At 37.9% G+C, this 27,826-nt stretch overlaps 1 protein-coding gene and 1 pseudogene across 6 annotated transcripts in view; one reads left to right on the plus strand and one right to left on the minus strand.

The window, feature by feature from the left end:
* The window catches only part of SLC24A2 (solute carrier family 24 member 2), a 288,482-nt gene that overhangs the window by 69,962 nt on the left and 190,694 nt on the right, over positions 1-27,826 (plus strand). The gene's annotated exons all lie outside the window — the stretch shown is intronic.
* On the minus strand, positions 17,165-27,785 carry LOC134731358 (uncharacterized protein C11orf98-like; annotated as a pseudogene).

A 27,826-nucleotide genomic window follows, 5' to 3' on the forward strand; every position in this document is an offset into this window, starting at 1 on the left:
TTTTGGTGTTTTAGACATGAAGTCCTTGCCCATGCCTATGTCCTGAATGGTATTGCCTAGGTTTTCTTCTAGGGTTTTTATGGTTTTAGGTCTAACATGTAAGTCTTTAATCCATCTTGAATTAATTTTTGTATAAGGTGTAAGGAAGGGATCCAATTTCAGCTTTCTACATATGGCTAGAAAACCCCATCGTCTCAGCCCAAAATCTCCTTAAGCTGATAAGCAACTTCAGCAAAGTGTCAGGATACAAAATCAATGTGCAAAAATCACAAGCATTCTTATACACCAATAACAGACAAACAGAGAGCCAAATCATGAGTGAACTTCCATTCACAATTGCTTCAAAGAGAATAAAATACCTAGGAATCCAACTTACAAGGGATGTGAAGGACCTCTTCAAGGAGAACTACAAATCACTGCTCAGCGAAATAAAAGAGGATACAAACAAATGGAAGAACATTCCATGCTCATGGGTTGGAAGAATCAATATCGTGAAAATGGCCATACTGCCCAAGGTAATTTATAGATTTAATGCCATCCCCATCAAGCTACCAATGACTTTCTTCACAGAATTAGAAAAAACTACCTTAAAGTTCATATGTAACCAAAAAAGAGCCTGCATTGCCAAGTCAATCCTAAGCCAAAAGAACAAAGCTGGAGGCATCACACTACCCGACTTCAAACTATACTACAAGGCTACAGTAACCAAAACAGCATGGTACTGGTACCAAAACAGATATAGACCAATGGAACAGAACAGAGGCCTCAGAAATAATGCCACATATCTACAACTATCTGATCTTTGACAAACCTGACAAAAACAAGAAATGGAGAAAGGATTTCCTATTTAATAAATGGTGCTGGGAAAACTGGCTACACGTATTTTAATTCTAACTACATCCCTGCATGGCTGAAACTGTTCTATTTAGTCTCTGCTTAAATGTTACTTCCTCAGAGAGACTTGCCTCTATCATCATAATTAAAGTAACCTCACCCCACCACTTTCTTTTCCATTCCCTTATTCTGTTTTGTTTTTCTTCCTGGACTTATTACCTGAAATAAGAGCATTTATTTGTTTTTGCCCATCTCTAGCATTAGAATATAAGCTTCAAAAGTACTGGAGTTTTCTACCTTGTTCACAAAGGTTTGGCCCAGAGAAGGCACTCAATAAATATATGTTAAACCACAAACGTAGGTCAGAGGTGCCCAACAGAGACAAGCATTAACTCTTAAGAATGAGAAAATCAGGGGTCCAGAGGACATTGGAGAACTTCTGCAAACCACAAGTAAGATTATTTTTATAACAAGAAAACTTGGAAGGGATACCAGGATCACTCCAGAAATAACTAAGTGGGCAGGTTTCCTCTATTCATGATTTTTCATTCATTCAACACTTCCTGAACACCTGTGCAGATCCTGGGTGCTGAGCGAGGTGTGAGTGCTGTGCGAGTCTTCATGCTGGGTGCAGCAAGCTGCATTCTCTGTAGGCTTTCTTCACAGATTGTCATTGGAAATCAGACCTGATTTCACTTAACGGTGTGAGGAGGCAATGGGCTGGAAGACTGAAGGGGGTATTGTAACAGAAAGGAAAGAAGATCGTCTTGCTGGTGAGGCATTCTGGGCTGAAGAAAATCAAGAGCTTTGATTCTGATACCCTTAGGTCAGTAATGTTCTGAGAATATCCAAATGTGAAATGCATTCACAAATAGCAGGTATACCAAATTGTTCCAAGAAAATTCTAAATCCAGAGCCTCTGAATTTATAGTGCCCTGTTCTCCCCATCACTGAGACTCAGGCACCAAAGGGCAGTAGTTCTGGAAACTTGGACCAAGATACCATCCAGAGAGCAGCTCACATGCCCAGTGTTTGCTTAATTTGCCCAGCGTGGTTTTAAAAAAAAAAAAAAAAATCACATCTTAAGACTTCTAAAATGTGTCATCCTTATGTGACTTCATAGTGTCATTTTCTTCTCTGTAGAATTGGGCCTGAAATGGTCTAAGGGATACCTCCCTCTAGCTATTACTCATTTATGAAACAATAAAACAAAAAGGCCACAGGTTAATTCCTAGGTTCTACTCACAGAATGGCAATTGAAAAATCTGGATTTTTCTTTACACTGTGGCTGCATTATTTTCACATTTTCAATTCTCAGCCTTTTCTCCAGCCTGACAGGCAGATGGGAGGGCAGCTGGCCCTGCAATCAAAAGTGACCCTGGCAGCCAGTGTCTCTGTTTCATGGTCTGCCCTGAGACAGGCAGGCCTGGGTTCTGCATTTGAAATGTGATCGGCAAAGTGGCTGCAGAGGGACAACCAGCACAGACACGGGGGAGATGTAGCTCTCAGATTGCGACGTTAGGATTATATACTAATGTATGAGTGACATTGCCAAAGCCTCATTAAGACATTGCATATGTTCCTTAGCTTGATTGAATCTTTCTACAATTTATGCATAGATCACAACATCACACTGTGCCCCGTAAATATACGCAATTATTGGTCAATCAAAAATAAATTAATTAATTTAAAAAAATAAGAGAGACTGCCAGCCCTGATGGAGTTGCATGGATTGGGGTGCCCATGCTCTTTAATAGCCAGTATTACTAGTATTTTTTCAAGAGGTGGTCTCAGGCCACTATGACGTTCCAAGCTACAAGTCAGAGTTTTCTCTGAAAGCTAATCAGACTGTGGAAATTAATCCTACAACCTCTGCCTCTTCAATGCCAGCCAGTGGGGCTAAACCACTTGGAAAGTTTTGGCAGCAGACATAATGTGCCCACTAGGGGTCAGGCACTGGGCTGAGCGTAGCTGGACAAATATCTGCACCTGCCCTTTTGCAGTTCTGTCTAAAAGTTCACCAGGAAGAGGTTTTTTTTTTTACAAAACAAGGAGTTCTTTAAGGTCTTATATTGGACATCCATAAAAAACACAGCAATAGGTATCATTTTTGAGCACCTGCCATGTGCCAACCCAATCTCAGTGCTTCTCCTCCATGTTTTCAAATCTTCACAACCCTGGTAGATACTGTCATACTCATTTCACAGACCAGAGAGATAATATTTGCTCAAGTGGTTGGACAAACTGGCTCACAATGTATAGGTTACACTGCCAGGCAAAGTGAGAACACAGTTCCAGTACGTGTGAGGTCCTGCTAACAGGTTGCTGCGCAAACTGTGGGCAGCCTGCAGTCACCATTTATTTGGTGTCAACCCTGTACTTGGTATTATATTTGGTGTTTTACCTATGCTACATATATTAGTCAGCTTGGGCTGCTATAACAAAATACCACAGACTGGGTGGCTTAAACGGCAGAAATCTATTTCTCACAGTACTGGAGGCTGGAAGTCCAAGATCAAGGTATCCACTGATTTGGTTTCTTCTAGTTCATAGACGATCAACTTCTTGCTGTTTTCTCGTATAGCATGTGTGCACATGCACGCACGCACACACACACACACACACGGAGAGAGAGAGAGAAAATAAAGTGTTTTTAAATGTCTCTTTTTATAGGGACACAAATATTAGATCAAAGCCCCACCCTTATGATTGTATTTAACTTTAATTACTTCTTTATACTATCTTCAAATACAGTCACGTTGGGGGTTAGAGCTTCAACATTTGAATGTGGGTGGGGTTGGTACACAAACATTCAGTCCATAGCATTATGTATAATCCTCACAAGAAACGTATTTTACAGATGGTGAAACTGAAGCTCAGAGAAGGTAAGTTATACTAGTAGCTTATGATAGAAACAGGATTCAAACATAAATCATGATTCTAAAATTCATACTTTTTCCACCAGCTAGACTACCTTCTAAAGTTTATTTGGGGCTTGATATCGAGACAGTATATAAATGAGAAGAATTGCTAAACTTGATTTATCAGCTGCCTTATGTTCTATGCTAGTTTGTTTTATGCTGGTTTATTTTGAAAGGTGAACTCAAGACAAATCAATTATCACTTAGCATTTGAACAAATAGACTACAAAGCAAAATGAACTGAAAAATGTGACAGTTTTAAGTAGGTCAGGTGCTTGAAAGATGAATATCTTTTTTTCCATTGTCAAAAAATTTTATTATCAAAGGTAAAAAAATAACCTAAGAGCTATAGGATTTAAGTATAGAAAGGAGTAGGGGTGATGATTTAAACACTATTAAATGTGACTTTAAATGTAGTCATTTATGCTTAGAAAATATGTGCATCAAAAAATATTTTAAGCATATTTAAATTTTCAATGCAAAAGTAATATATTCATATTTTAGCAATTCGGGCAATAAAGGAATGAAAACCATTATCAATATACACGTATGTATTCTAAACAAAACGATGACTCTTAAACTAGATATAAAATTCTACAACTAGCTTTTTAAATTTAATATGTAAGTTGAATGTGTTTTCATGTTGCTATATATAAACTTACCTCATTTTGTGAAATAATGGCCTAGCATTCTTAAGGTTGTAAAGTCATTTAACTATTCACCTACTGGTGGGCAATTTAGGTTGTTTTCTGTAGTCACAAAAATATGGCATTGAACATCTTTGTAATTGTACCTCTGTATACATGGACAGATAAATTATATACATTAAATAATTATCATATATTTATATAATTATTTATCCTACAAATATAACTATGTAATTTATCTGTAGGATAAATGCAATTACTCTATCAAAAGCCTGCACATTACTGATCTTGATAGATATTGCCAAGTTACCTTCAAGATAAATTTCACATTCAGATATTTTCCAAAGACTCATTCTACATTGAAGGCAATGAAATATTGTCATGGTTTTCGCTGCATTCTGTACCTTCTCTTTGGTGACACTTGTTCAGAGGCCTGAAGGAAGCGAGGGAGACACCGTGCTGCTATGGAAAGTGCCCACAGAAACAATTGAGTAGTCCATTCGCTTTCCCTGCAGCCTTAGGTAAAGTGACCTGGCATTCATTCATTTAAATGGCAGTACTTTTCCATTTTTAAAAATTTTATGTTTTCAATTGACAAATGATAATGGTACATATTCATAGGGTACATAGTGATGTTTAGATCCATATAATAATGTATAGTAATCAGGTCAGGGTAATTAGCATATCCATCATCTCAAACATGTATTATTTTTTTGTGTTGGTAATGTCCAATATCTTTCTAGCTACTTGAAACTATCTAACATATTTTTAACTATTGGCATTCTATAGTTGAGATGGAGCACTAGAACTTATTCCAGGTCTCTAGCTGTAATTTTGTATCCTTTAATAAATCTGTCTCTGGCCCTCCCTTCCTCCTGCCCTATCCAGCCTCTTGTATCCTGTTTTCTTCTTTTTACTTCTATGAGATCACCCGCTTCTTTTTTTTTTTTTTTTTTTTTTTTTTTGAGACGGAGTCTCGCTCTGTCGCCCAGGCTGGAGTGCAGTGGCGCAATCTCGGCTCACTGCAAGCTCCGCCTGCCGGGTTCACGCCATTCTCCTGCCTCAGCCTCTCCGAGTAGCTGGGACTACAGGCGCCCGCCACTACGCCCGGCTAATTTCTTGTATTTTTAGTAGAGACGGGGTTTCACCGTGGTCTCGATCTCCTGACCTCGTGATCCGCCCGCTTCGGCCTCCCAAAGTGCTGGGATTACAAGCGTGAGCCACCGCGCCCGGCCACCCGCTTTTTTTCTTAGATTCCACATAATGCGTGAGAACATGTGCTGTTTAACTTTCTGTTCCTGGCTTATTTCACTTATCCTCAAGTTCCATCCACATTGCTGTGGATGACAGGGTTCCATTCTTTTTATGGCTGAATAGTATTCCATTTTGTATGTACAACACATTTTCTTTATCCATTCACCTGTTATTGGACACCTAGGTTTAGTCCATATCTTCATTGTTGTGAATAGTGCTGCAATAAATATGGAGTGCAGATATCTCTTCAATACACTTCTTTCCTTTCCTTTGGATAAATGCCCATTAGTGGGATTGCTAGATCATACGGTGGTCCTATTTGTAGTTTTTGGAGGAACCTCCATACTATTTTCCATAGTGGCCGTACTGGTTAACATTCCCACTAACAGTGTATAAGGGTCCTTACCAGCATTTGTTACTTTTTGTCTCTTTGATAATAGCCATCCTAACTGGGGTGAAATGATACTCCCTTGTGGTTTTGATCTGCATTTCCCTGATCGGTGATGTGGAGCATTTTTTCATATATTTGCTGGCCATTAGTATATCTTATTTTGAGAAATGTCTGTTCAGTTCCTCATTCTTATTCATGCACCAGACATTTACCGTTTACCATGTGGAAGGTGAAACGATGGGCATTAAGATTGTTCTAAAGATAAGTAAGTCAAATATGTCCTACCTCAGGCTCCTGTGCTTCAGTTTTCTTTTCATGGCAGGCAGTTATTTTAGTTCTTAATTTGCACACAGTAGATTTTCTCCTTTTGGTGTGCTGCTTGGCTTTTTAGTCTCAGCCTCAATGCAAACAAATAAAAATGACAATTTTTTGGTATTGAATATGCCCTGTCTCATCAGTAAATAAAACCTTCTAGCCTAGAGTTCTTTGAGTCTCTGGCTATACAAAAATTGAGGAGCCTTCCAATCACTGGAGCTTTCTAAAACACCAGTCTGAACAATTAAACTTGTTTTTGGATGTAAAATGTTGGTGACAGCTGTCATTTTTTTTTGAAGCAGTTATGTGGTCTTTGAAAATTATACATGCCAGTTCTGAGCCTTTCTCGCCACCAGAGTTGAGACCCTTCTATAATCACTACAGGTGTGACAGCTTAAGATTTTTTTCATTATAGCAAAGCAGAAAGAATAAAAGAGTTTTAATGAAACGTGTTGTCTCCTGAGCTGAAACTACATTACCGGCCTGAAGCCCTGGAAAATGCTAATACTCGGTATATTAAAAGAACAGCCAGCTTAGTCCCCTTAATGCCCATTTGCCTGAATTTATGAGATATCATTCTTTTCAGCTTGGCATTTGTGAAGTTATCCAGCTGGGAGTGAGTCAAGTTTTTTTTTTTTTCCTGTCACTAATTCATTAAAAATGCCAGTCATACAAAGCAACTCAAGTGAGACCATCTGCCTTTCTGAAAACCTTAAATACCCAAGAGAAAGAGGAACTGTACGCCTTGGTCTTGGAGTGGAACTGCTGCTCTTAGAAACGGCGCAGCCTTGGGTAAAGGCCAGTTGTGCCATGGATAATGTGTCTGACTACGGATCAGAAAGGTCGTGGCCTCCACAGCCGACACACCTAATCCCACTCCCAGTCCCCACTTCCTGACCTGGCAAGCAGTGGAAGCCTGTGAACCTCCGCCATTTCACTTGAAAAGGGTTGATAACACTGACCTCCCAGAGCTGTTTAGGTCCTCAGGGTTAACCTGCTTTCTTTCACTTTTATGAACTTTTAGGGGTATACCACAAAGACTGGAAGTAGCCCCTTTCCCCTCTAGAGATAGGAATGATCTCGATTCGTAATTTCTGATTTTTAAAAGTAAATAACCATGTTTTTAAATAAATGTAAAACTGATCAGAACTTTGCTGAGAGGGATGTAAGGTAAATTACTATAGGATATTTTTTCAGAGTCTTCTTTTCCAAACTTAGGATGAATTAATTTTAAAAAGTTACTTCTTCTGGAAAAGGATTTATAGCAAAATTACTTGAATGCCTAAAAAATAATTGGAGAAAGAGTGGAAGATGTCATATTCATTCATCCAACAAACAGGTACAGGTGTCTGCCACATGCTAGTCATTGTTCTAAGTGTCTGAGCTCCTGCAGGGAACAAAACTGGCCAAAATCCCTGCCTGCTTGGAGCTTCCCTTCTTGTAGGGGAGGGAATACAGTACAAAATGAATAACTAAATGATGTAGTGTGTAGGAAAATGCAAAATGCTATAGGGAAAAATAAGTTAGGGGAGATAGTGGGGAGAATTAAAACTCTAATGCAAAATGATCACAGGCTTAATGTGATGTAACTTATTTAAGGCCACTTTTCAAAAATTTGGATTATATCTAAAATATTCTTTTTTTGTTTCATGGGTGATGACCAAAGTATCGCTGTATACAGATCCCCCTCTTCTTTGGTTTTATCCACATAAAAATGTCTAATATGTATGTCAACTTAAACTGAGGCCATAGCATTAAATGCCAGCAGATTTGCTTGACAAGAAGAACCTAGGAATGGTAGAGCCTACAGACACAGAATTGCCTTCTTTTCTTTCCTGATAAATAAGGTGATACAATCTTTGCTTCTTTAATCAAGACGAAGTTTCAGTCCAAATGTTGTAGGTGCTTGAAGGAAATGGGAACAAGCAATAAATCTGGGATTGACTTCACAGAGGTCTCTGACAGTATGATGATCTAACATGTACTACCTAGCGATAAATAAACTACCATCTTTCTGACATGAAGGAAAAAACAAAATGTACCCAGGAGCATTCATTAGAACTTTAAAGCCAGCCCAAAATCCTCCATTGGTGTAAAAGAAAAGAAAGGCTCTATATATCACATTGAATATGCCTTGGGGTAGATCAATTCTACAGGGTGCAAAAATATTCTATAGAACAGTTGGTAAACTGCAAATGAATTTAGCTGTGTTAACCATATGTGAATAATGCCATTCTGTAATGATTTTAAGTGAGTCATATGCATGACAAGTAGAGGATATTTAGTGCCAAATAATTGTATTAGCCAACAGGAATTTGATAATCATTATGAAGAGAGCAAAATCACATTTTACACTCTGTTCAGCTTGGAGAAGGTTGCTGAGGTCTCCAGGAGCCAATCACAACCTTCTCTTCTGTTCCTTTTCCTGTTGTGCAGGGAGTGCTGTGCTTTCTGATTGCTCTTTGGAACCGCACTGCAATTTTATTTGCTTTCTTATTAAAATAAAACAAGATGAACAAACAAAATCAATATAAGTGAGAATAACACAAGCTTATACACATTCGCACACACGAAAATATAGAACTAGAGTTTATAGAACCTGATTTTGCCTTTTGCTTTTACCTTTTGGTTGCATATACTCTTGAAGTTATATTCCTTTCCAGGCAATTAGAATGTTACTACTGCAGCAAGAAGACTACCTATGGAGAGAAAGCGTAATCCTACGCAATGTTCTGTGTGAAATGTTTGTGTGCAAAGAGGTGACTCCAGGGAGACTGGTTTTTGAGGAACTATAAAGCTGGAGGCAGAAATCTTGATCAGGGCTCATAGGCCATAGGCCTTGACTCCGCTTTCATTCTTCAATAAGGATATGGCCTTGCTAGAGCTGAGTTTGCTTCAAGAATCAGGAGATCACAGTGTTTGTAAATATTCCTTGTTAATAAGAAGCCTGTATACTGAAAGCATACTTTTTTTCCCCAATGCTCTATATGTCTGGATATAAAAGGACCAGGACAGAGCAGGAATTGAGTTTTTCTTTCAAGTCTGACATAACTGTACCCCAGAGGGGAATATGGGCAGCAGCTGTGTATCCTGGGAGTAAGGAAAAAACTGCTCTTAGATATGCTACATTGAGTGCTGATCTGTGGGTCCATATTACTTCCATTCAGTGTTGTGTCTTTAGAAACATTGAGGAGAGCGTGTAAACTATTCTTACCAAATTCTCACTCATGAAAAATTGCAGTCATGGTGGCCTTTATATGTATTTTTAATACTGCAATCTTTATTCATATGCCATCTCATTATATTCTTGCATATATTTCCTTTAAAGTGGCAAAAATAAATGTGCACATAAAATGCTGTAAAAAAAATGCTGTGGTGTATATAATGAAGCCCTAGGAAAATAGCTTATTATGAAGACAGTTTACCTCCAACTCTGAAAGTTTTTATCAAAACATTCAACAGAGTTTGTATGCATTTCATCCTAAGCCAAAATAGAATAAAAATAAAATGTTGAGCCAAATTCTTACCTAAACTATTTACTTATTCTGGAGGAGGCACATTTGGATTGGCATTCACTCTTTTAGCTACTGAGAAAACAACTGATTGAGTTATATGTAATTATAACGTGCAATATAAAATTAACTACTTACCAGGTGTACAGTGTGCAGGATATACTCAGGGTTTCTCAGCCCGAGCACCATTTCTTTGTTGTGGGGGACTGACCTGAGCACTGTGGATCTTTAGCGATATCCCTGGTCTCCACCTTCTAGATGCTGGTAGCACACACACTCTCCAGTTGGGACAATCAATATGTCCCAAGACATTGCAAAATGCCTCTAGGGGTACAAAATTACCCCACTGGCATGCACGATAGTGGATAAATATAACTACAGTATAAGACAGAGGTTTTGGATGGTGCAGACCAGGGCTGGAAAGGTTGTGAAGCACGTGAGCTCCTCTGGCAAGGAGTGTTGGGGAGGCTACAAGGAAGAGGTGAGATTTGACTGGTGCTTGAGGTTGTATAGGATTTTGGATTTAACTGTAGTTTGCTTATTAGTCTCCCTTTAATGGTATCTAATCTAACTGGTGTTTGTGTTTGAAATATGCCCTATTGGTTTCAAAGAGGTTTAAATTTCTAAATATGCCAAAATTTGTGCATAAACCAGAAATTGAAAGACTTTAAATATTTTTTATTTCCCTTTTTAACTAAGAATGAATTTTTCCTGAACTTAATAATGTGGGTATATTGGAATTAAAAGCATCTGGAGGTAATTAGATTGGGCATAAGCTGAATGTTCTCCATTTACAAACGTCATAAAGACACTTGGCATTGTTTTACTGAAAAGGAAGTAAAATATCAGACCTTGTATGAATAATGTTAGCAGGGTCTCCTCCCAACCTCTACCCACACTCCAAAAAAGGCAAAAGGCATGTCAAGTTGTTTAGACATTTCCCCAGTTCATCTTTTACAAATCAAAATTGTGCAAAGTTGTCTTTCACATATTTATTGAATCTTTAATCTTTGAAGGCATCACCTTTCTCAAAGATAATGACTTGCTCTGATTGTGTCATGTTTGGAAAACAGCTGTTATCACATGCTGCTGTGTAGAAGCATCATTCTCTTCCTAGCATTCCTTATTAAGTCTGGTTGAGCAACATCAGCTGTGCACTTAACCAAGTGTGAGATTAATCATGATTCTGTATCCACCAAATTTTGTAGTTCTGAATTATCCAAAAAAGAAGTCTTCCGGAAGGACTTGCTGTTAAATTCTTCTCCAAAAGCATTAACATTCGCTCCCAGGTGCAACAATTGTGTCAGTATTGATACCACTATATAGGAAATTAAATTATGAGATTATGGCAAAAATTATAATGGTGTTGACATTATTATGAGTGTACCACAAATCAGATTATATCATGAGTTAGGTTATAAATTAAAGACATATAAATAGTTAAATGCATTCCAACAAATGTAAATTTTAATAAAAAATACTCGGTATGGCAAAATGCTCACATCAACAGAGAGATACCTTATACAGCATTCAGTATCTAGTAGACTCTCAAAAAATGTTTGTCCAATTAAGCTTTTTTTGTTAACTACTGTCCTGAAGTATGATGTAGAAAAAAACTTTTTGAGCTGCGAATTTTGCTATAATTTTTTTTCTCTCTTTGCTTCTGGCCCTGGACTTCTATTATTAATTATTACTAGAAATTCTCCTGAAATTAGATTTCAAGAAGAATTCTATGAGTAAGACAGTAAATAACATGTCCATATCTGATTCAACTATACTGGGACACAAGGTAATAGCCCCGATATTTCTTGGAGTCCCTTCTAGTGTTATACTCGATCCTAAAGTCATATGGCAAAAATTGCTTATTTCACAGGGTCTATGTTAAAGTCATTATGAGATGATGCAAGACACAGCTTATGGCTTAAGATGGTTTGGTGGGGGACCTTGACTGTAAATTAAATGGAATATGATAGAATGGTTGGAATAGAAACACCTCTATTAAATATTTTTTTAAATGAGGGAAGAGTACCAGATGTTCTGTGGGCTCATTCTTTTTTGGTGCATCTTATTTTTCTTTGTTGTTAGCAGAAATATGAAATACATTAAAACTCCTTCACATCTGTGCAACAAAAATAGAATAAGAAAGCAAATTACATGACTGCTAGATAAAGCACCACCTAAAATAATTGCCTTAAGCTATTTGGAGATTTATTGTAAATTAAGTTGCAGGAATGTGCATGATAAAAATGGCATCTGTCATTTAAAAACAATATAATTTATTTTAAAATGGATCCATGTGCATGCTTAGATTGACAGGTCTTTAAATTTTGCTGATAATTTTATCACTACCACCCCCAAGCCCCAATATTTTATGTGCCGTTTGCTTTGGGATTTTCCTTGAATTAAAAATTGAACAGTCTTATTGCAGTGCAGAAAGAATTTCATTACTTTCAGAGGTGACCTTCCAGATTCTATTAGGACAAGAAAATAGCCTTTCACAACATCAGTCAAAATCTATCTTTCCATACGAGCTTCACCTGGGTCTAGCACCTCCAAATGCTCTAGAAACTCTTGGACATTTCTCCTTCTGCCTGTCCTTCCCAGCCAAAGTCAATAATACATATGTGCTAAGATGGTTTGGGGGTCATCTTCTTTTTTGTTTTGTCATATGATGCTGACACTGGAATTTCTGTTGCATAGGCTCTTCAAGTTGAGAGTTAGTACCTTGAAGATGGGGATTGAATATCCTGTTTTGTTTTGTTTTTAATATCCTATTTCTTAACTTCCCAGAGAACCTAATTCACATGCCTGTGCCTAATGGGCATTTTGTAACATTATTAACTGGTTCTTTCTGATAAATACCCCATGATTCCTTTAAAGATTATCTTGACTTATCCTGCACTTTTTAGGTATACCATCAGAACTACAAACCAAATATTAATCAACTATTTTCAGCTTTTCTATCAAAGATATAGTAGTGCCAAAGGAGACAGGATTTTTATTTGTTATTATATAGTAAGTCATAATATTTTTGTTTTAAAGTGATACCAAAATATATGTTGAACCTAGCATTCTCAGTTCAGCTCAGTTAACAACTATGAAGAGTTATCTTTTTATTACTTCAAGAGAATTGATAATCTCATAAACTTTCCAAAAGAACACTCTTGAAGATGGTATCTGATTTCCTCTGTTTCAGCATTCTGAAATTCAGGTTTTTTCACCTAAGGAAATCTATTAGCACCCACTCCCTACTATACATAGAACTACTTAAATACTCTTCTCTGTAATTTCCATTTGGATTTGAGCAAGACCATGGAAGTAACATGTACAAAAACTATAATAGCATCTGGCAGGTAGTCTCTAGGATGCTTTCCCCTCTCAAGAGGGATTGCATAACCAATGGGGTATGAGGAATTTGGAAAAGTATTATGCGAAATAACCTTATATTAGAAGATGGAGAGTAAAAGACAGACAAAGAGAGTTTGAAAATACGAGGTCTATTTATCTGAAAAACAGCAATGAACCTCACTGATTTAGTGACTTTTCTGTTATGTGAAGAATAATGGCAATGTTTTCTCTATCAATACACAAACATAAAGGCTCACAAAGGAAATAAACTTTACATGGCAAAGATTAAATACGATGAAACTATTCTCGAAATGAAGGCTATTATGTGTTGGAATGATTAATTTAGGACCGTAGAGCTGTTTCATTAGAGAGTCATAGGAATGATGTGATGAAGACACATAAAGCATCTGAAATAATGGGGATTAAATGACATTTTAAAGAGCCTCCTGTTTGAATGCTTTTTAAGATTTCTTTTCATTTATTATTTAATTTCTTTATTAATTGCCCTGATTTTATCAGATTTATCATCTCATGGTTAAAGCTTTTAAAACTTCATTGTGAAAAAGGAAAGAAGACTTTAATGTTTAGTTATATTGGAGCACATATTTCTGTCCTCTCTTCTTTTGTTGTTGGTACACCAATCAAATTAAAGCACTAGCTCCAAAGTAATAAGTAATTTCAAATACACACAAAAATCCCTCTAGCCAGTATCAACAGAGGGTCAGCATTTTAGAATATTTATGGTGGAAAGGGTTACTGTAACTGAAATCCAGCTGAAATCCTTTTGCTCTAGGTCTCTATGAATATACAGAATTGATGTTTCATTTTAAAATAAACCAGGTGAGTTGTATTTTTAAAGTGGGATTTTCAGAGTTGGAAATTTTGGGGATTAGATGCGATTTTTCAACTTCTTTCTTTCTTTTTAGTTTATTCTGAGGAATTTTAAATCCCATTACTTTGAACAACAGTGATTTTTCTTAAATTTTTAAAAGGTAATTATTACCATGGAGTTAAACTTCTGGGAAGAAGGATCAGAAACTTATGTTCCTATACACACTCCACAGCAGAATTGCTGGTACCTAAACAGTCACTTGTGTCAAGCACTATACTTTGGGAATGTAGGCAATCAAATCATGAAAATATTAACATCAAGGAAATATGTGATGCTGGTAGAAGCTTTTAGAGATACAACACACACACACACACACACACACACACACACCATTCCACATATACACAAATTGTTTTAGAACTACAAAAAGAAAATCAAGAATATGAGTTTCTATTTAAGTGTTTGTTATTGAGATGAGTCAGAAATACATTGAATCCTTTTGAGCCACATCAAAAAAAGGTGATTTTTTCTGGGGGGGAGGGTGTTGTCATTGTAATTGTTAATGTACAATATGTTCAGTGTAAAGTATTTCTATACCACAGACTCTGAGACTCCAGCATCGAGGAAATTTCTTAAGCACCATGGACAGCTACAGCTTTCTTCTAGCGGTTCCACAGTTTAACAACGCTCAGGGACCAGTTAGGAATTCATTCAGGGCTCATGATCCGTGTGTTCACTGTGAAATTCCACCTTGAATTTTCAGACCATGGTGTCTCAGCACTTTCGTCTTCACGCCATTGTTGAACAGTTTGTGTACCATCTTCTGCAGCTCTTTCACAGTGTCTGGTAAACTATTGTAGATTCTAAGAATAAGTCAAAGTGATGTCCCCAAAGCCCCAGATCAGTGTGGTTGGGTTTTGTGGGGCACACCCAAGAGTTCTTAAGATGTAATATTTTCAACTTTTATTTTAGATAGTGGAGGTACACGTTGAAATTAAAAATAAATAAATTACAAATTTAAATTTTTAATAGAAAAAAAGGCAATATAGCAAAGACAGGGTTACCTACATTTCTTGGTCATATTAGGTTGGTACTTACTTTTAATGGTGAAAACCACAATTACTTGTGCACCAACCTAATAGTACTAGCAACATAGCCTTTTCGGTTTACCTCCAGCCTAGTTCATTCATTTATGTCACTTCCCAGCCTCTGTAGAAATTTCATTATGTGAATCATATCATAGAGTTTCAGTGGGATTTGGAAGGACTTCAGAGTTACCTCAGTTGAAGACTGAGACCATGAAAGCTACTGTGGTTTGCTTGAAATCACATAACAATGTATGTATATATTTTGTGTGTGCATTGATGAACACAGTTTCTAGATGTGATCAATTCTATTATGTGCAACTAATGGAAACCCAAAGAGAGCATGATTCAAAAGGATAAATAAAAACATGAGATAAAAACCTTCCCAGCCATCGAGGTAGTTATATGAAGTTTGTCTAGTTTGAAATTCCTTTTTATTTAATCAGTGAACTTGCTGATATTCTTGTAAGTACTCGAGATTTGACCTTAATTAAAAAAAATGAAACTTTCCATAAATTCCTAAGTGCAACCCAGGCTGGTTCATTCTTTCTCTGCTCTGCATCTCAACCTTCTGGGCCCTTTCTCCTCTATCATTAATGGAGGTTTTAAGTGCAAACTCTCAAGCAGTCCAGTTCCTCTCGTTTCTCAGCCTCAGCTCTCACTCTGTACAACAAAAGTCTAGGAAGCAATATGGTTAAAGGCAGAACTCCTCTCTGAGAGTGTTATAAAGAACTCAGATAAAGCAAAAAATGATGTGGAGTAGTCTAGGTCAGACAAGAACAAGAATAATAGTGCTAAAGAAATTAGAACCAGGTAGCAAATTATCTACAAGCTTTTAACATCTTAGCCACACTTTCTTGTCTACTAATTTGGTGACAAGAGTGTTGTAATAAGTCCCCAGAGGAATAACGAGATGCTCCTACCCAAAGCTCAATGGTAGTAACCAAGGAAAAGAATGTCTTGTGACTGTGAGCACCAGGCTAGCAAACTATGCCCCAGAAAACTTCAAGCAATAAAGTCTTGGCAGTTTATGCCCAGAAGGAAGACTCCTGAGGAGCCTTGCAATTTGTGGTATTATATGAAGTAGAGATAGAAGAGAGGTGACTGAGACTCCTTTTACAAAGGACTTGATTGCTTTCTTCTAATATTCAGTGTGACAGCTTATTGCATATGGATTCTTCTTTCTCAAATAGTTTGAAATGTGTCAAGGGAAATGTGTCCCACTTTCACAGACCAGCTCTAAAATCTCAAAAAGCAAAAAACCAGCATAAATTCAGAGAGAGTCATGAGGGAAATAAGTTGACACCAGACTTTAAAGTTCCAGAAGTTGAAGAGGACTGAAAAGGGGTCATCTTTCAATGAACTAAAAGAATGCCTTCCCACAATGGAAACTTCATGTAAGCATTTGAACATGTATGAGATTCATGTCAAGATCTAGTCATTCAGTGTCCCTGATGCAGTGACCATAAGCCTGGCTGCCAGTAAGAGCTACAGGTGTCAGTCCAAGTAACATGTGATGCTATAAGGGTGTTAAATTGGCTGGGCACAGTGGCTCATGCCTGTAATCTCCAGACTTTGTGAGGCCAAGGTGGGCCAATTGCTTGAGCTCAGGATTTCGAGACCAGCCTGGGCAACATGGTGAAACCCTGTCTCTACAAAAATTACAAAAAAAAAAAAAAAAAAAAAATAGCCAGGCATGGTGATGCACACCTGTAGTCTCAGCTGCTCAGGAGACTGAGGTGGGACAATGGCTGGAGCCTGGGAGGCAGAGGTTGCAGTGAGCCGAGATTGTACCACTGCACTCCAGCCTGGGTGACAGAGCCAGACCCTGTCTAAAAAAAAAAAAAGTGTTAAATCAGCCAGGCATGGTAGCTTAAGCCTGTAATCCCAGCACTTTGGGACGCCAAGGCAGGCAGATCACAAGGTCAGGAGTTCAAGACCAGCCTTACCAAGAGGGAGAAATCCCATCTCTACTAAAAATACAAAAATTAGCTGGGTGTGGCAGCATGTGCCTGTAATCCCAGCTACTCGGGAGGCTGAGGCAGGAGAATCGCTTGAACCTGGGAGGCGGAGGTTGCAGTGAGCTGAGATCACGCCACTGCACTCCAGCCTGGGCAACAGAGCAAGACTCCATCTTAAAAAAAAAAAAAAAGCTTTAAATCATCTGGCCATTATTTTTGTCTTTAGACATCCCAATCTGATTAGATCTTAACACATGTAGGATTTTCTTCTTGTAACTAAAGTTTTTAGTGGAATTTTCATTTAGTGGGGTCACTGTTCTTAATGACCTCTGAGGCAAACACTTTGGCAGCAACTTTTTATTGATAAATGCATTTTATCCTGATTATTTAAAAATTAGAAATTCATCTATAGTGCATATGGTAATTCTTGGTTAATCAAAGAACTAAACTTACCTAACCATTTCATTCCACCACCATTTCAAAATAAACTGGAGTGTACTGGTCTACTTGTGAGGCATCTTCTTCCTGTGGAACCTTAGTGTATCTCTCTTTGTGATCTAACATTCCCATTTTCTTTTCTGAAAACTTGAGAATCAGTGAACCAGCACAATATGCTCAAGTTTGCATAGAAATACACTGCAAAACTTGGAGCCCTTTGGCCTGTTTTCCAGGGTGCTAGTCATTAACTGTTACCTTCTAATTCCGCCTCTACATCTTATCAAATATTGTGAGTCCACCTTATATTTCGGGAAGAACTCTCACTGTCTCTGGCAAAGTGAGCTGCAGTATTTCATTATCCAGAACTCAGATATCAGATCACAAACAGCTTCAAACATCTGGAATAGCACTGAACTATGTTTGATGGGGGAGAAAGGAACAGTGGTGGAACCAATGAATGTGTGTTGTAAAGAATATTTTACCCAGCCTTTAAGCATACAAAAATAACAATAGCAACTAAGAAGACCTGGAAACTCAGAGATTATAGTAGTGCCATTGATGGACCAGACTGAAAGCATTCAGACATGGCCAAGACAAAAGAAAGATAAAAAAGCAGAAAACATGTGGCAAACAACAGAAGAATAGGAAAGGAAAAGAGACTATGGGAATGGGGGTGATGAGAGTGGCTATAAACTGTAAACACCAAGAGCCTGTAAGAAAGAAAGGGTCAGATAGGGGAGGTAGGCAAAGGGGCTTATCAAAAAGCTATTCTAGGTCTCAGCAGTCTCTCCAGATATGATTGGCCTAAAGGCAAATATAAGACATCAGCCCTAAAAGAACACCACCGTGTCGTTCAGGAGGGTCATATTTAATGTGAGGATAAATCAAATCTCCCCTGGGATCACAGGAGAATGTCACTGCAAAGAAAATTTACTGAAAGCCTTCATACATGTAGTTAACCAGTGAATAGGAGCTCCCTGAAGCTAGGAACCCTGTTCTATCTATCATTGGGACCCACACATTTCCTGGCACATAGTAAGCCCACAATAAGTATGCTGAATGAAATAATGAGTAAGCCATCATCATTGTCATGTAATCAGGATAAAATGCATTCAGCAATAAAAAGTTGCTGCAAAAGTAGAGCTTTTGACTGTAGAATACTGTGAACATGTGCAGTTAAATAGGGGTAAGCGTGTTGTACATGGTATCTTGTTGTACATAGATTAGGAAAGGCAAAAGGGAGAAATAGAAAAAGAGGGAAAGAAAACATAGGAGTGACTTGGAATGGGAAAGCCTGGAAAACCTAGCCTGATAAGTAGATTATTTATCTTTCTCTGTTCTAAAATAACTTGGTTATAAAGGGATACTCTTCATAAAGCCTCTAATTTTGTAAGTTTGTTGTGTATTTTGCCCATATATTGTTAAAGCTGCCATGATTAGCTGAATAGGGGTACCTCTTTTATTTGAGTTTTTGTCCCTGAAAAGAGAGAATACTTTTCTCCTCCCTCACTCAAAACAACTTGAAAAGACATGTTTTGAAGAGCAAATTAGAAAAACAACAGATTTGTATTAGTTGAATAATGCATGGGTATTTTCTGCTAGGTACTTTGCCTGGTTTTAGGCTTTGTAAATAATCAGCATGTAATGCAGTTGTATAAAAATTGCCAATTGCTTCATTCTTCAAGAGAATGCATTTATAAGTACTCTCCAGCCCTCTGAGGAGCATGTAATGGTGTGCCTTGGTCACATTTGCTAGCTTCCTTGTGGAATGTGCCTGGGTTCAAACGCAATGAGGACAGGTTGACTGTGTCTACAGGGACTGGTCTTGTAGAAAAATAAAACTTTCAACTTTCAGAAAAAATCCTTAGCACAGAGGTATCTGAGGAGCCATAGTGCTGATTCCAAAGAACAAGCTAATACACAGATGGATGTGGAATGCTTCCCAAGGGGTTCCATCATTTTTTTGTACCTTCAGGGAAATATTATTTCAAACCTGAGTCCTACTTGAGGATACTCGGCCTCTCTCCAGCTAGGCAATTATGACTCTAACCTTGAAGGGGCAGGGTTAATATCTTTGATCATCTTTCTGCCTGTCGATGTATCAACTGAGATATTTTTCAGAAAGCAAAATACTATAAAAGAAAATACAAGAGGACTTTGATATTCCTTACAAATACTATATAAAACACTCAAACTTGTTCATGAAAATGTGTTTTGTAGGTATCTATAATTCTGTTCAAAGCTTGACATTGGGAAATACTTCAGAAACAATGTAGTCTGGCATCAGGTGTCTAGAAGTGTTAATTTCCTTATTATTATTATTATTACTATGGTGTTTGGTGGTGGTGGTGGTGGTAAGGATGGAGTTAGGGGGAAAGGTTGAGGCACCTTAGAAATAGACTTTTCCCACTTCTTCTCACATAAATTATTGGATTACTTTGTATCATTTGGCTTACATCTCTCCATTTCCTTCCTCTCCACCCCACCCCGAAGAACCACTGTTTATTCTCTATCTCTGTACAAAGTAGCAGATATGTAGGACAAACATGTCTAAAGATCTAATGTACAACATGAAGACTATAGTTAATAATAGCATACTGTATTCAGGATACTTGCTAAATGAGTAGATTATAGCTGCTCTTGCCACAGAGGGGAGAAATGGATAACTCTGACATGATAGATATCTTGTTTCACTGTAATGACCATTTTACTCTACATATGTATTTCATAACATCATGTTGTATACCTTACATAGATACACACAAAAAATTTTTTTTAGTTCTCAAATGACTCATAAGGACTGCTCCTCCTCCATTCAAATAGTGAAGGGAAAAGGTAAGTGATGTGGGTTGCCAAAATGGCTGACTGTAGAAATCACAAACAAGGTTTAGAGGACTACCGAAAAGTTGACGAGACTCTAGAAACAGAAGTAAAGATGATGATTATTTTATTTTATTTTATTTTATTTTATTTTATTTTATTTTATTTTATTTTAAAGAATCAAGATAACCCTGAAAGGGAAGGGCTGCTCTTGGTCTTTAATTCAGCAGTCAGTTTTTTTACAAGGCAGGCTTGGGATGCTGCGTTTATGGTTCTGTGAGTGCTGCACCCCATCTGGAAGAGGAATCAACTTGTAGGGCCACCCTTGGGGTCCTAATTCTGAGACTTGCATCCACCCTTGTTTGTGCATATGAAAAGGGTGGCCATAGGTCACACACACACACACACACAGAGATCCAGATTTTCTATTATTTAAAAGGATAGCAGTGTGTGTTGTTGTAGAAAGACTTTCATCGGTAAAAACCTTGAAAATGTGAAAGTAGAATTACTTAACTTTTAAAAATTCTAGTTAATATATTCAGAAGTTCTTAGTCCCCGGAGATTTTTAGGAGCTGAGGTATTATGGAACTTCATTTAATAATTGGCTAGATCTAGGTTGTAGAATACTCTGACCATCTACCAACAGTTTGGGGATATTCTTCCTTTATTCTCCAAAATGTGCAATTTACTTGGTGCTTGTAATTTCTTTTGAATATTTACAGTTCTTCCAGAAGAAAGTCAGCATCTTATAAATTAGTCTAGTATTCTTGAGGAATTCAGAAAGATCATAACAAATCATCAGGGGGACAAAAAATCTCAATCTTACCAGTAAGTAAGGATTTCAGCACGTGATTAAATTTCCTAGGGCTGGAGTTACTGAATTGATAGGCTTACGCGCAGTAATTCTAATAAAAACCTCTTGGAAACACATTTTCAATTTATAACTATGAAGGAAAATGCAGGCCTTTCATCAGGCCTTCTTCTCATTATCAAAATGTCTTTTGCTCAAAGGCAAATAGACGTCAATGTTAAAATCAGGTAAGAACATAGATTCTTGATGATATGAAATGATCGCAATTTTAGGTCTCAAAATTGCATACTATTCATAAAAGTGGTTGACAAATACATTTAAAATTATAATTTATTTTTGCATTCAAAGCATAATTTTAGAGAAGGTCAGTAAAAGTATGCCCATTATTAGAAAATGCCCTAAAGCCTTATCATTGTTATATAACAACCAATACAGATTTTAATAGCTAAATTGACTTAAAGCTTTTCTGCTTGTGACATGTGTCCATTCTCCCAGAATGAAAACTTCCTGTCTCTCTTTTGACCTTACAAATGGCACAGGTACTTCCTTCCTTCATTCATTCAATAAATATTTATAAAGCATCTACCAATCAACTAGATACTAGGTGCTAGGATATAGCAGTAAATAAAGCAGGCAAGGAAACAAGAAACAAAGAAGTATCTGATATGATGTTAGCTAGTGACAAATACTGGGAAGAAAAATAAAACAGGGAAAGGGGACAGAGAGGTATAGGGTTTTGAAAAAGATTCCCTGGAGGTGATACCTGAGTACAGAACTAAATTAAGTGAGAAAGTGAATCATGCAGATATCTAGGGCAGTGATTCTTAACCAGGGTGACTTTGCCTCTCCAGGGACGTTTGGTGTCTGGAGAAGTTTTTAATTGTCACAACTGGGGGAAGGATGGTACTGGCATCTGGTGGATAGAGAACAAGGATGCTGCTAAACACCCTATGCTGCAGAGGGCAGGTCCCTGTAGCAAAGAATTATCCAGCTTAAAATGTCACTAGCACTGAAGTTAAGAAACCCTGATCCAGAGAAAGAGCATTCCAGGATAAGAAGAAAGTAAATAAACACAACAGGTCATGAGATGGGAACTTGCTTGGTATATTCAAGGAAGAACTAGAGGGTGTGTGTCGCTGGAGCACAGGGACAAGCAGCTACAGATCAGGCAAAGAATTTGGAAGATAGCTCAGGGCCAGGTCACGTGGGGTAACAGGCAAGACTCCTGCCTCTCATTTGTCTGCTCTGCTTCCCTCTTTACTAAGCTCCTATTCCAAACTCCCCAAGGAGAACTAGCTGGCTTTGCTGGCAGATGTCCTAGGAAGCCGACTGGGTTTTGGTGGGAGACAAGGATTTCACATATGTGTTTACCTGAAGAGTACATTCAAACCCATCTTGCACCGTGATGGGAGATCTTAGAGTTGGCTCTCCACAGGTTGGAAAGATCATTTCACTAAAGTTCTGGAATAGAGTTCTCGAGTGTGGTCATTACTAGACTCATGGCTCTTTGAATTTATATTAGTGAAAATGAGATAAAATTAAGCATTCAGTTCCTCCAGTGCACTAGCCACATCACATTCCTAACAGCCATATGGAATCCTCGTCCGAAGCATGGAACTCTGACCTCAGTCTCTGGAGCCGTTTTCTGTATTGCTCTTATCCTGACCTTCCCCAGACTTTTTGTGCTGAGACACCTACTGACATCTTGGAAGGACAGCCACTTTGGTATTGTTCAGGGGCACAGAAAACTGTCCTCCATTGTCTCCAGGCCTCTTCAAATGATGTGTGGATGGCTACTAGATTTATGCTTGATTGGCTCGCCAACTGCCCTTGTTTTTTTGAAATAATGGTTCACAGAGGATCCTGAAGTCCTTTTGGGTTGGCGACTTGCATTTAGAGAGCTGGTTCTGAGTCTAGTTTGTATCATTTCTCTTCACTGTGTTATTTTCCACTTGCCCACACTGTCACTTCTATTTTGCTTTTCTGCCTACACAACAGAGATTTTGTTCTAAGATATGAGTATTACTCAGTGACTCTGTTTTCCAACTTTAAAAATAAGTTTAAAGAACAAAGTATATTCAGAATTGCGGACATGGATTTCATATTTCTACTTAGTAAATTGTATGGTATGTGCTTTGATTTTGTTAATTGGATGTGTTCTTCTAGAAATGAAATCCTAGGCATTATCTTTATATTAAGCCAGCAACGGCTCAGTTTTGAAAGGACAACAAAACTAAGATAAGAAATAGGCTCCTCAATCAGTAGAGTTTATCCTCACTCATAATTTTTTTAAGCTTTTGGTAGTGGATGCCTTTAAAATGTTCTTTAAATGTTTATGGCATTGGTTGTCAAATTTTGTGGCTTCAGGTTTCTTTTACACTCTTAAGCATTATTGAGGACCCCAAAGAGCTTTTGTTATGGGGACTATATCTTTCTGTATTTACTATATTTGAAATTAAAACTGGGACAAATTTAAAGCTCAAGAAAATCCAAGCACATGTAACTTTAGCCGTCAGAGCAATTGCATTATCCCACGTCATGTAGCCTCTGGAAGAATCCACTTCATGTTTGTGAAAGAATAAAAGCAAAAAAGGCAAACAGCATCTTAGAATTGTTATGAAAATAGTTGTGACCTCACAGTCCCTTCAAATAGAAATGCAGTGACCCTCAAGAATTCCCAGACCTTACTTACAGAACTGCTAAGCACACAGTTATTCTGCTTCTAGAAAATATTTGTTCTGCTACTACTGGGTTAATCTTTCCTTGGCCTAAAGTGGCCAATAGATCTCTATGGAGAAGAAAAGAAAATAGGCATTTATTAAGTACATTCTCTGGGTCTGTTCCATCGTCTCCCAACTTCCAGTTAATCACCAATCTCATTTCATGTATAGTCATCCATTTCTACTGGCTTGAGGGTAGTATCATTTCTCCCTGTGCTCCTGCAGTGCCCTCCTAGCTGGCTGATTTGCAGTCCTCCTGGCTTGTCTCCAGTCTTTCTCCACCTGTGGCCAGAACAATCTGCCTGAAACCCCCATGAGACCATATTTGACCCTGATCTTTCCCACAGCCCTTTGGATGAAGTGAAACTTCCTCCGCATGGCTGACAAGGCCCATTCATGACCAGGCTCTACAGATCCCTCGTATCATTTTCCTTCTTTCTACTGCCCCCACCTTCCTCCCCAGACTCATATCCTAGCACTTTTAGTTTGTTGAGCACCTGAACATTTGTGTTCTTTCTCATATTTGAACCTGTAAATGTGTTATTCCCACTGTCTGGAACTTCTCAGCTATTCCTGGCCTAGACCTACTGGTCCATCATATCTCAATGTAGATGTCACTTCAATGAGGAAGACTTCTTTACCACCACCACCCCGCTGACAGGGCTAGTACTCCTCTTATTTGCCCCTGTGATACCTGGCCTTCTCCTTGTCATGGCACTTGTGACACTGCAGGGTAATTGTGTTTTCCTTGGTTGTGTCCCCTTACCTGAAAGCATCTTGAGGTAAGGAAACATGTCTGGGATCATCTGCATCCTCTACCCATAGGGGCAGATGATGGTCACATGGTACACAGTTGTTGAATGATGAATTAATCAGTCAAAAAATTTTTTTCAGAGTGTTAGGGCTTTATTACAAATGGAGTTGACTTCTAAAGAGGCCCCTCTCCAATCTTCCTTCTGTACCCTCTTCCCTCCCAAAGACATCCTTCCACAGGAGGATTAGGGAGGAGGAAATCTGGTGGTGAAAAGGGGCACTGCTTTTGCCAAAGTCCTCTGAAACAACCACTGAGTCCTTCTGGATCCGGTTGACAATCTTATAGAGGAAGAGGTTTAGCTCTCATCTTCAAGGTCCTTCATTTCTACATCCTAGGGGGCTTTTGTCCTCTTTTGCCTTTTGAGCTGTGGCTTACTAGTCCTGGCTAGTTTTGAGGGGCTTCCACTTCCATGGCTGCCTTCTCTTTCCGGGCAAGCTGGATCTGCTGGAGAAGTTTTCTGTGCTTCTTCCTGGACAGAGTAATGTTGGTACATGCACTGGATGCCCACTTCTTGAGGTGGTGCTGCATGATCAGCCCTTGGTCTATCACAGCCCCAACCACCCAGTGCCTCGGACGCCACTCCCAGTTCAATACTCACAGGTGGCTGAACAGCTTCTTCTTCAATTCTGTTTGGGACCAGTTGATCTTTCCCCAGAGAGTCCTCATTGTCACGCCACAATGCCAGTTCCCAATCAGTCAACTTTTTAAGTATTTCCTTTAAAATAAATGTTTTATTTGCATTATCTCATTTAATCGTCTTAACTTACTTCCATTGCCTAAACATCCCAGCAGCAAAGAAATAGTGAAGCTGGAATCTGAATCCTTTTCTTACCATCATATGCTGAGAACAAAGGGATCACCCAAATGGGGGCAACTCACAGAAATGAATGAAGATTAAGGTAAATTTTCCAAGGGAGAAGGCAGGCAAAGAATCATTCTGACAAAGCAGCTTGGTCCTCTTTCGACTTCTAAGTGACATAGCTGGAATATTCCCAATCAGAACTCAGAGTAAAACCACTAAAAATACTTGTTAAGGGAAACCGATCTGTTTCATCCTGACAGTACTTTCCCAGTTGGCAGTTTTGAAAATGTCTATGCTCCTGGAGCTTTATAGCCTTACTTAAAAAAAAAAAAAAAAAAAAAAAAGTTTAGTTTTTAAAATAAATTCCAAGAGCACTAGGGACATGAAGGTTACACAGACTTACTTCACACTTACTGGAAAATGCTTATCTTATAAGTCTTTCTCTCTTCTGACAATTTCTTGTTACATTGATTAAATCCCTGTGAGTTGTTTTCTTCCAGTTCAGCCTCTTGGTTCCTGTTTATTTTTCCAGAAAGAACTCAGTAAAATTCTGAAAACAGAAAAGGAATTGAAAATATAGTTTTATTATTTATATTTTGAGAGGCATGTTCATAATAGATGCAAATACACAAACACAGGAAAAAGATTTAAATAATTTCCAGTAATTTCACCATTGTTGGTGTTTTAATATATATTCTTCCCATCTGTCTGTCTTGCACATACACACACACACACTCTCTCTCTCTTTCCCTATTTCCTTCTCTTATGTGTGAATGTATGCATATTTTTAAAAATTTACCAATATCATATGGAACTAATTCTTATGAAATCAGCCTATTTCATTTAATTGCAAATATCTTTCCATGTCATTAATCATGTGCCTCTGCTTCTCAAATGTTAATGCATGTGCAAATCACTGGAGAACTTGTTGGAAATGCAGAATCTCAGGCCCTACCCCAGACCTACTGCATCAGAAACTGAATCTTAACAAGTTCCAGGTAAAGGTGAAAATATTGGTCCACAGATCACGTTTTAGCAGCAGAAGTTGAAATCTATTTTGGAGATTGCACAGGGTCCCCAGTATTGATGTAGTTAATTTTATGTAACTAAGCCCCATATGATCAAACACTGGAGTTATTTCCAATTGCCCCGCTAGGATGAGACACATTCTTACAAATATTAGCATATATCCATCATTATTTCCTTAGGAGAAAAAGTCCTGTAGATAGTTTGCTGAATCGTACATATTTTGCGGGAAATAATTTATTTTTAAGGATTACAAAATAGTGATTCATTCTACTTCATAGAACATAAGACTATAAAATATAGCCATAGTACTTCCTGTCATATATGTGCATTTTCCCCTATCTGCAGTGAACCAAGACAGAGCTTTGATATTTTTGATTATTCTGATCAAAGCACTGTTATCACTTGAAATGGTTTCACCTCTATCTTCAATTCATCTAATTTTATCCACCTTTCAACACAAGAGTTTTAATCTTGCTTCTTCCAGAAAGTCTTCCCTAATAGTCCAACTTACAGTGGGCTCACTTGCTAAATATTTTCACCATTATACTTTGGGCCAATTATCTCAAAACATACTTTTCTACTTTCTCTTGATACAACTTAAGTATATGACTTTGGTCCCTCTCATCTCCTTGACTGGATTATAAATGACAGAGGGAATGGATCTTCAGTGTGCTTCATCTAAGCCCTCAGCAACCCCTCTCACTCCAAGAAGGTTTGAGTACAATAGAGAAAGCACAGGATTTGGAATGAAAGGGCTTGTGTTTGAAGCCAAGCTCTGCCATTAACTGAGTATTCAAGGAATAAGTCATGTAATCTCTCTGAGCCCTAGCTTTATCATCTGTAAAATGGATACAGTATCTGCACTGCTTACTAAGATTCTAATCCATCATATCATTTCCAAAAATCTAAATAATTCACCAAAAGTCTCAATGTAGAGCTTGTCTCTAAATTTGATATAAGATACGCCAGTCTCTCTCTCTCTGTCTTTCTCTCTAGTACACACACTTACACACACAAACACAAAAGAATTTATCTCAAGCTCAGGAACCTTTACCCAACAACAGTATCAGGCAGGAACCGAACAATATTGTTTTGTTTTCATTGCATTGCATTTATTTACTTTCTTTTTAAAAATTATTATTTTTATTTGCAAATATAAATGTATATATTTATGGTGCACAACATGATGTTTTGCTATATGTATACTTTATGGAATGGCTAAATCAATGAATTTTTACTTTCTATTTATGGCAAGCAATATTGGTTTTCTAGGTATGGTAGTGATATGAAGT

The sequence above is a fragment of the Symphalangus syndactylus genome, chromosome 9, assembly GCF_028878055.3.
Source record: "Symphalangus syndactylus isolate Jambi chromosome 9, NHGRI_mSymSyn1-v2.1_pri, whole genome shotgun sequence".
NCBI classification, from domain to species: Eukaryota; Metazoa; Chordata; class Mammalia; order Primates; family Hylobatidae; genus Symphalangus; species Symphalangus syndactylus.